Source organism: Phyllobates terribilis, unplaced genomic scaffold (genome assembly GCF_046119375.1).
Source record: "Phyllobates terribilis strain yellow unplaced genomic scaffold, ASM4611937v1 Scaffold_5__5_contigs__length_657084704, whole genome shotgun sequence".
Classification (NCBI taxonomy): Eukaryota; Metazoa; Chordata; class Amphibia; order Anura; family Dendrobatidae; genus Phyllobates; species Phyllobates terribilis.
The window spans coordinates 139,623,511-139,634,091 of record NW_027362765.1 but is presented as its reverse complement, the minus strand read 5'-3'; positions in this window follow the sequence as shown (position 1 = coordinate 139,634,091).

The window sequence follows — 10,581 nt, the reverse complement described above, 5'->3', positions numbered from 1 at the left end:
AAACTGAAATCAAACAGTTTTCAACTCAAAACTTTATTCTACGTGATGTTACATTTTCCCATAGGACCCCTTGTTCGAAAGGAGCTTCTGAACTCTCTCGTCCATTGAATTTGTCAGGTTTTGGATGGTTTCTGCTTCAATTGTTTTGCATGAGGACAGAATACCCTCCCAGAGCTGTTGCTTAGATGTGAACTGCCTCCCGCCATCATAGACACTCCTTTTGATGATGCTCCAGAGGTTCTGAATGGGGTAGAGGTCAGGGGAGCATGGGGGTCACACCATAAGTTTGTCCCCTTTTATGCCCATATCAGCCAGAGATGCAGATGTTTTATGTGCAGCATGAGATGGTGCATTATCATGCAAAAAAATGATCTTGCTGTGAAATACACGGTTTTTCTTCTTGAACCATGGCAGGAAGTGCTGTTTGAGAAAATCCACATACATTATGGAGTTCATCTTTAGCGCCTTCAGGGATCCTAAAGGGGCCGACAATCTCTCTCCCCATGAATCCAGCCCAAAACATTACTCCACCTCCTCCTTGTTGGCGCTGTAGCCGTGTTTGCGTGGGGTGTCCATCAACCAGCCATCCTCCACTCCATCCATCTGGACCATCGAGCGCTGCACGGCACTCATCCGTGAACAAACCAGTTTTGAAATCAGTCTTCATGTAATGTTTGGCCCACTGGAGCCGTTTCTGCTTGTGTGAAGTGGATAGAGGAGGTCGACAGGATGGCGTATGCACAGCTGCAAACCTCTGAAGGACCCTGCATCTTGTTGTTCGGGGGACGTTGGAGGCACCAGCAGCTTCAAAAACTTGTCTGCTGCTATGACAAGGCTTTTTTGCCGCTGCTCTTTTAACCTGACGTAATTGCCTGTAGGAAAGAGTCCTCAATTTGCCCTTATCAGCACGCACACGTGTGTACTGTGAATCAGCTACATACTTCTTGATTGCCAAGACACTTCATCCTGATCATCGCACAATGTTGATTGTAGTCATGCCTTGACCTAAACACTCCACAATTTGTTGCTTCTCAGCAGCCGACACACCCTTTTTCTTTCCCATTTTGGCAGAAAATGTAGGCTGCTTAATAATGTGAGACAGCCTTCTTAAGTAGTCTTGCCTTTCATTGGACACACCTGCCAAACTAATTAGCACAGGTGTCTGCAATTGCTTACAGTGATATAAAGAGCCCTGACACACATCACCATCAATGAGTTTAACTGACAAACAAACAAATTCTTCCCTTATCACTCCTAAACACTTTTTGCATAATAATTTGGAACACAGTGTACATGTGCTTTTCCACAAAACACCAGTGGTTCACGTAGTGAATCTTACAGTTCTAACTTGCCAACCGTGGTCTGTATGGAGTTGTTCAATAAAGGGCCCAAAATTAAGATAACATAGATGGGAGAGGTCTCTATGAATAGGAATTCCTAAGTATATGATACCCTGTGAGGGCCAGGCAAAGGGAAAGTTGGACTGGATGGAATCCTATATGGATTTGGGGAGGGAGACATCGAGGGCCTTAGACTTCGCTGCATTGATTTTAAAATTTGACCATGTAACAAAGTGATCTATTTCAGCCATAACAGCATGGATGGATATATGTGATTGAGTGATATATACTAGGACATCATCAGCAAATAGAGAGCACTTGTACTCGGTGCCTCCCACCTCAATCCACCTAATATTGGGGTTATGGCGAATTGATGAGAGCAGGTGCTCCGTCACTAGGATGTATAAGAGAGGGGACAGAGGACATCCCTGCCTTGTCCCATTGGTGATTGTGAAAGGTGATGAAAATGTTCTGATGCACCCCCTGGGCCTTGGGACACCCGGAGCCGGACCCTTTTTGGTGGATGCTGGTGGTTGTAGTCTTCGTGGCGGCGACCCGGTTCCGTGGCTCAGGGTGGTCAAACCAGTGGCGGAACTATTTATGTGGTTTTGATGTTTAAATGTCCGACTACGCCACCCGTGGATTGCGGTCAGAGTGAACCGCCGCTGCAGGGCAGACCGCTGAGGCTGGTGTTGTGGGTGCAGCAGAGCGTAGCATAACTCCCCACGGGAGGAGTATAGCCTCAGGGCAGTGTATGCGGAGGATGTGGGTGATGGTGCAGGGCAGCAGCAGTAACGACACGGAGTCAGTGATGCAGTCCAGGGCCTTTACTCACAGTTCTTATTATCCAGACCACGTCTGCAGGTAACGGCTGCCCACGTCGTACTGTGCTCACCAGGTGAGGGGCTCAGACAACTCCCAGATAACGTTGGAGCGCTTCACAGGACCCCCTTTGTGTGTCCTTTGTCTGGCCTTTCTTACCAACCCTTCTGTCCGGCTGCCTCGGGCCTCCTCTTGGTAAACTTGGCGCCAGTTTCCCTGACCCTATGTGGTGCCTTCCTAGCGGGTGTAGCGAGGGGCTGTGCCACATAAAATGTCACAGCCTCCGGTTTCTAGCTGAGGGTCGTTTCCTGCCTCCACTAGTTTCGGGGACCGGTCTCCCCCTTTGGCCTGACCCCTCCACGCAGGTGGATTCGGGCGTGCGGTGGCGACTCGCCCGTCCGCACCCCTGGGATCCCTTCATTCCTCGTTCCTGGAGCCTTCTCCGCTCCTCTTCCTTCCTTCTCCCTCTTCCAGGCCTGGGCCTCTGTTACTAGGCCCGCCTCCGGAGCAGAGCTCATGCAGAGCCCCTGCTCCCTGCGAGTTCTGCTCAGACTTCTCTGCACTGAACTAAGATGGTGCCCACCTTTTATACTCCCTTCTCAATGCACCCAGGAACTGCTTCCTCCCTGCTCCTGCACTACAGGGTTCCCCTTCCTCAGTGTTCCTTCCCCCCACTCCAGCCAGGGACAGGGACTGTCGTGCCCATCTCAGAGGCATATTGGTCGCCCTGCCCCACGGCAATGTGGTGTAATGCATGCAGGTGTCGGGTCCTGATCCACACTCCATCCTTACCTGAGAGTGAGATATCACACCTCTGGGTGAGGTGCAATACCTCTGTAGCAACCGAGCCCTCAGGGTGCTACAGTTCCATTTATCTTCAGCCTAGGTGACGTATTGTGATACAGGGCCGTGATTTTGGCTATAAAAGGGTCCCCTAGACCCCTACCCCAAGCTTTTTAAGAGAATCATATATGGCGTGCCAGGAGACTCTTTGGAATGCTTTCTCAGCATCCAACGAGAGTATCTAATTACAAATTTTTAACTGCATCTAGCCCAGGAAATACTTTGTGCCTAGTAGCAGTGTCTGCTAGTCAGCGGATTATCCCGGCTGTTAAGCAAGCTACACCACCTGTAGTTTGGACACTTCATTTTTTCAAAGGAAATGCTTCGGGACCACGGGATACTCAGTGAAGAGCATCAGGAGGCACCCCAAGGCATAGGGGCTGGGACTGGCAGTAGGATGCCTTGCGGTGGACAGCCGAGCTCGATCCTTATAAAAGCTTTTTAACTGCAGCAGCTTTAGTGGACGCTACTGGAGCTGGAATTACGCGGCTGCTGGCATGAGACTTGCCCTCCAATAGATCCTTGTAAATGGATTTAAAGTGTATTCATTCAAATTAGAGAGACAATTTAAATTAAAAAGCTTAGAGCTGCCTCCACCACAGGGGGGCTCGCTCGACCCACCAGCGGACAGGCACCAGTATTGGGAGAGGGGGGCTGGCCGTCAGGGTTCACCGCGGCTCTGGCACAAACCCGGCGACACGGAGGTGGCACGGGCAGGAGCGGACTGAACGTGTCGGCTTCTCACTTTCTGGATTTTAGAAGGGCATGACATGCCTATATCTGTGTCTCCCCCTCCTTTTACTCCTCCACCTCTTTTCTTTTCGCATGACTATATGTACTTGTCACTTTTCCATGTGTTAGTTGTGTCTTCTGAGCAGTTTGTCAGCTTTTGGACACCTTTGAAGGTGTTTTCTATGTGTTTCTATGTGTTTTTGTTTGCCTGCCATTGGTTTTAACGGTGTTCGAAGGTGTTCGACGAACAGTTCGACGAACAGTTCGGCGAACACACGGGTGTTCGACGAACCGAACCGAACTCGAACACTACGGGGGTGGCTCAACACTAGTTGCTACTTGAGAGTGTACAACGACAGGTGAAGGGCAGGAGGCATCTTCGCATGCACCATGGACAGGGGTTTGGCTTGCATGCACAACAGTGGAAGAAGCAATGGTGCCACCCGCAGACACTGTTCCTGGGGACACTGGGGTTCGGCCCACAAAGTCTGGTGCTTTGCTGCCATGTGCCTGATCATGCTGGTGGTGGTCAGGCTGGTCGTTTTGCCATCCCTGCTGATGCAGGCCTGGCAGGTGTTGCAAATGGCCTTTTTGGGGTTATTGGCAGAGTCTTTAAAAAATAACCAGACTCGCGAAGACCTAACAGTTGTACTGGCAACTTCCTTCGTGTTGGTGTTACGGGGAGTGGTTGCCTGCCTTCTGTCTGCGGCCACCACACTGCTTCTTCCTGCCTGTTGGGGTGCTCTGCCTCCCTCCCCATGTGTGCTGCTGTCCTCGCTCTGCATGTCCTCCTGCCAGGTTGGGTCAGTTACTATATCATCCACCACCTCGTCTTCCACTTCTGCACCCTGGTCCTCCTCCTGACTTTCTGGCAATTGTGTCTCATCATCGTCCACCTCTTGTGACACTTTCCCACCATCGCCTTCGTGTGACCGTGGCTGCTCAAATATTTTGGCATCGCTACACGCGATCTCCTCTTGCCCCACTTCAAGTGGACCGGGCGAGAGGCCCGAATCTATAAATGGAAAAGTGAAAAGCTCTTCAGAGTGTCCAAGTGTGGGATCAGTTGTCTCTGGGTACTCGGCATGGTGGGAGGAAGGAGGATCAGGGTGAGGAATATGCGGTCCAGACTCACGGCTACTGAGACTTGACCATGTGGAAGACAGGGTGGTGGTGGTGGTGGTGGTGGTGGTGGTGGCTAAGTGACTGGAAGCATTATCCGCTATCCAACCAACAACCTTTTGACACTGCTCTGGGTTCAATAGTTGTGTGCTGCGGTCCCCTAGTAATTGGGACAGGAAGGTCAGGCGAGAAGATGTGGGTGTTTCTTATGGCACAATTTCGGCTTGCCCACGGCCTTGTCCTTGGCCTCTGCATGCACCATTACCATCACGTCCAGTTCCCCGTCCCTTGCCACGTGCCTTGCCCATTTTAAATGAAGGACAGTATCTTCCACGCTCACTACAAATGACTGAGTTTGGAGCGAATTTATATGTGATCCGTGTGACGGGGAAAACAGAGTTTTAAATACCTGGCCTATAGATAAGTAGTTTGACCAGCAAACTGCTGTGAATTGCTTCACTGACACACTGAAAATTTTTTTTAATGGAGGCCAGAAATGGCAGTATTTTCTGACAACGTATATGTGAGCCGTGTGACGGAGAAAACACAGTTTTAAATACCTGGCCTGTAAGTAACTATTTTGAACAGCAATCTGGTGTCAATTGCTTCACTGACACACTGAAATTTTTTTTTAATGGAGGCCAGAAATGGCAGTATTTTCTGACAACGTATATGTAATCCGTGTGACGGAGAAAACACAGGTTTAAATACCTGGCCTGTAGGTAACTGTTTTGAACAGCAAACCAGTGTCAAAAACTTTGCTGACACACTGAAAAAAAAATTGAATGGAGGCCAGAAATGGCAGTATTTTCTGACAACCTATATGTGGGCCGTGTGACGGAGAAAACACGGTTTTAAATACCTGGCCTGTAGGTAACTATTTTGAACAGCAATCTGGTGTCAATTGCTTCACTGACACACTGAAATTTTTTTTTAATGGAGTCCAGAAATGGCAGTATTTTCTGACAACGTATATGTAATCCGTATGACGGAGAAAACACAGTTTTAAATACCTGGCCTGTAGGTAACTATTTTGAACAACAATCTGGTGTCAATTGCTTCACTGACACACTGAAAAAATTTTTTTAATGGAGTCCAGAAATGGCAGTATTTTCTGACAACGGATATATGAGCCGTGTGACGGAGAAAACACAGTTTTAAATACCTGGCCTGTAGGTAACTATTTTGAACAGCAAACCGAGGTGAATTGCTTCACTGACACACTGAAATTTTTTTTTAATGGAGGCCAGAAATGGCAGTATTTTCTGAAAACGTATATGTAATCCGTGTGAAGGAGAAAACACAGTTTTAAATACCTGGCCTGTAGGTAACTATTTTGAACAGCAATCTGGTGTCAATTGCTTCACTGACACACTGAAATTTTTTTTTAATGGAGTCCAGAAATGGCAGTATTTTCTGACAACGTATATGTAATCCGTATGACGGAGAAAACACAGTTTTAAATACCTGGCCTGTAGGTAACTATTTTGAACAACAATCTGGTGTCAATTGCTTCACTGACACACTGAAAAAATTTTTTTAATGGAGGCCAGAAATGGCAGTATTTTCTGACAACGTATATATGAGCCGTGTGACGGAGAAAACACAGTTTTAAATACCTGGCCTGTAGGTAACTATTTTGAACAGCAAACCGAGGTGAATTGCTTCACTGACACACTGAAATTTTTTTTTAATGGAGGCCAGAAATGGCAGTATTTTCTGAAAACGTATATGTAATCCATGTGAAGGAGAAAACACAGTTTTAAATACCTGGCCTGTAGGTAACTATTTTGAACAGCAATCTGGTGTCAATTGCTTCTCTGACACATTGAAAAAAATTTTTTAGTGGAGGCCAGAAATGGCAGTATTTTCTGAAAACGTATATGTAATCCATGTGACGGAGAAAACACAGTTTTAAATACCTGGCCTGTATGTAACTGTTTTGAACAGCAAACCAGTGTCAAAAACTTTGCTGACACACTGAAATTTTTTTTTAATGGAGGTCAGAAATGGCAGTATTTTCTGAAAACGCATATGTAATCTGTGTGATGGAGAAAACACAGTTTTAAATACCTGGCCTGTAGGTAACTGTTTTGAACAGCAAACCAGTGTCAAAAACTTTGCTGACACACTGAAAAAAAAAATTAATGGAAGCCAGAAATGGCATTATTTTCTGAAAACGTATATATGTGATCCGTGTGAGGGAGAAACCACAGTTTTAAATAGATGGATTTTTAGCGCTGTAATATGGAAAGGACCTGGCTGTATTCTGCAGTGCCAACAAGCAAATGGCGCAGGAAAACTGTGTTCTCTGGATTGCTTTTTAAGCAAATAATGAGGATTAAGATGTAAAAAAAATTATTCCTGGCCCCTGAGACCTGGGCCTATTTCCAGAAATATCTAACAGCAGCAGCCGACACAACTGGACTGGAGTGCTATGTGCACTGCAGTCTGCTATATACACTGCCTGCCTGCCTATATACACTGCCTGCCTGCTATCTCTGCAGATGGATTAGTTAGTCCTCAAAAGGACTGTTTGTTAAGATGGATATGTGTAATGTACGGTTTTCTCCCTACACTACCTAATACACAAGCAAATCTCTCCCTGACACAGCAGCAGCTCTCCCTACACTGTCTGATCCGGAGTGACTGTGACGAGCATGGCGGCGCTAGGTCTGATATACACCTGATGACGCTGTGCGGCCAGCCAATCACTGTAATGCCCACAACCAACATGGCTACGGCATTACAGTGCATGGCAGGCAATCCCTGCATGTTCATTGGCTCTCTAAAGAGCGCCAAACATGCAGGGAGGGGACCCGAGCACATTCGCTCATCACTAGTCTTGAGCGCAAGTGCTCGCTACTTGAGTTTGCATCGGGTACTCAGGTATGCACCATGTATCACGTGTGCTCAAGTGACATGCTCGAATCCCCGCCCCGCATGTTTCACGGTTGTTAGACACCCCCAAAAAAACATGCAGGGATCGCTTGTGCATGGCAGGCAATCCCCGCGAGTTTTTTTTGGCCGCAAAGCATATGGGGCGGAGACTCAAGCACCTGCGATACTCAATGCATACCCGAGCACCCGATGCAAACTCAAGTAGCGAGCACTTGCGCTCAACACTAGTCGCCATATCGTCATCTTTTTTTTTTACTTTTGAAAAAAATCCCAACCCTAGCACAACCCTAACCCTAGAGTTTATATTTTACGCCGTTCCTCATGCGGTATGAGTGATTAGGTGACTTTATTCTTCGGGTCGGTGCGATTACAGCGATACCAGAATCATATGGGGGTTTTATGATTGACAGCTGTCACACACTAAAAGACGCATTTTTTTTGCAAAATCTAGTTTTTGCATCGCCATATTTTGAGAGCTATAATTTTTCCCTATTTTGGCTGACAGAGTCATGTGATGGCTTGTTTTTTGCGGGATGAGTTGACGTTTTTATTGGTACCATTTTCAGGCACGTGACCTTTTTTGATCGCTTTCTATTTTGATTTTTGGGAGGCAGAATAAACAAAAACCAACAATTTAGGAATTGTTTTTTTAATTTTTTTTTATGCTGTTCCGCGTGTGGTAAAATTGATAAGGCAGCGTTATTCTTCGGGTCAGTACGTTTACAGCGGTACCACATTTATATCGTTTTTCTATGTTTTGGCGCTTTTACACAATAAAAGATATTTTATAGAAAAAATTATTTTTTTGTATCGCTTTATTCTGAGAGCTATAACTTTATTTTTTCGGCTGATGCAGCTGTGTGACGGATTGTTTTTTGTGGGACAAGAGGACGTTTTCAGCGGTACCATTTTTATTTATATTCGTCTTTTTGGTCGAGTTTTATTCCATTTTTTGTTTGACGGTATGATGATAAAGCATCGTTTTTTGTTTCGTTTTATATTTTTATTTTTTACCGTGTTCACTAAAGGGGTTAACTAGTGGGACAGTTTTATAAGACAGGTCGTTCCGGATGCGGCGATACCAAATATGTGTACTTTTATTGTTTTTTGTTTTTTTTCATAATAATATTTATTGATAGGTACATTATATTTTTATTTTTGGTGGATTATTTTTTTGATTTTTTTTTTAAATATTTTTACAAAAAAAAATGTATTTATTTTTTTCATTTTTTAACACTTTTTTTACTTTTATACTTTGTCCCACTATGGGACTTTCACTTTTTTTACTCTGATCGCCTGTATAGCATAGGGATGGGGCAGATATAGAAGATACTTTGGTCTTGCACTGCGCATGATCAAAGTATCTTCCTGCTGTCTGGTGACCCTGATGTTGTCATGATGACATCCTGGTCACCATGACAACCATGGAACCCGGCCTCAGACAGCACGGGACTACTGGAAAAAGGTGAGTATGGAGCGCTTACCTCCGCAATCCTGCGATCGACTTCGATCGCAGCATTGCAGGGGTTAATGTGCAGGGAGCGGTGCGGGCCACTCCCAGCACATACCACCGGGTGTCAGCTGTGACAATCAGCTGACACCCGGCGGCGTTGGAAGACGCTGAGGAGACCGGATCAGCGGGGAATGGGGTGAGGTGAGTATTTGATATTTTTTTTTATGCATGAAGCATTATATGGGGCCCATTATACTGTATGGAGTAATATATGGGGCTCATTATACTGTGTGGAAGAATATATGGGCCATAATACCATATGGAGCACTATGTGGGGCCCATTATACTGTATGGAGGGATATTTGCTGCCCATAACACTGTATGGAGGACTATGTGGTGCCTATAATACTGTATGGAGGACTACGTGCTGCCCATAATACTGTATGGAGGACTATGTGGAGCCCATTATACTGTATGGAGGACTATGTGGAGCCCATTATACTGTATGGATGACTATGTGCTGCCCATAATACTGTATGGAGGACTAAGTGGAGCCCATTATACTGTATGGAGGACTATGTGGTTCCCATAATACTGTCCGGTCTAAAATGATAAGTCTGCAGTCATTCTGTGTGACTGCAGATTTTTGAGTCCCCCCCCAGGACATACACTATGTGCTGTGAGGATTCTGATCTGTTGTAGAATTTACAATAGATATCAGTATGAGAAAAAAAAATGTCTCTCTCTACGGCCTCATTGCATAACATCGGTCAGTGTGCAATCTGATAAAACATTGGATAGCACACGCCTGATTTATATGCTTGCTTGCACGAGCCCTTGGCAGCATTGGACTTCTGGATTGTCATTATTGGTTTATTATTTTCTACATTTAAATCATGAAAAACCGTGTTTAAATGGGATATCCCAAGTTATCCCCTATCTCCGACGATCCTGAGAAACGGAGCACTGAAGAGCAACATGTAAATAGAGCTGTGGTTGATCATACGCACTGCGGCGCCATTCACATGAGGCTTTTTAAATAACTCCTTTAAGAGAATGTTGATGGGCATGACAACGTAAAAGCAAAATTCACTGATCAGGGCGTGGAGGTGTTATTGTATGTGGGCTGGTAGGGTTTGTGTGGCAGGGTTGCTTTTTTGTCCCAGTCCGGCCCTGGGTGGGCTCTCCCAACCAGAGCGTGACAGCTGCATAGAAATACATGAAGCAGTAGTGCTTGGGTCGGGAGACCCACCAGCAAGTCTGTGCACTGTGTTCTGATCTTGGTCCGATTTATACGGCCATTTGACTGCATCCTAAAATTTCAAAATAAGCAGAGGTTAAAAAGAAAATAAAAACACAAGTTATTTT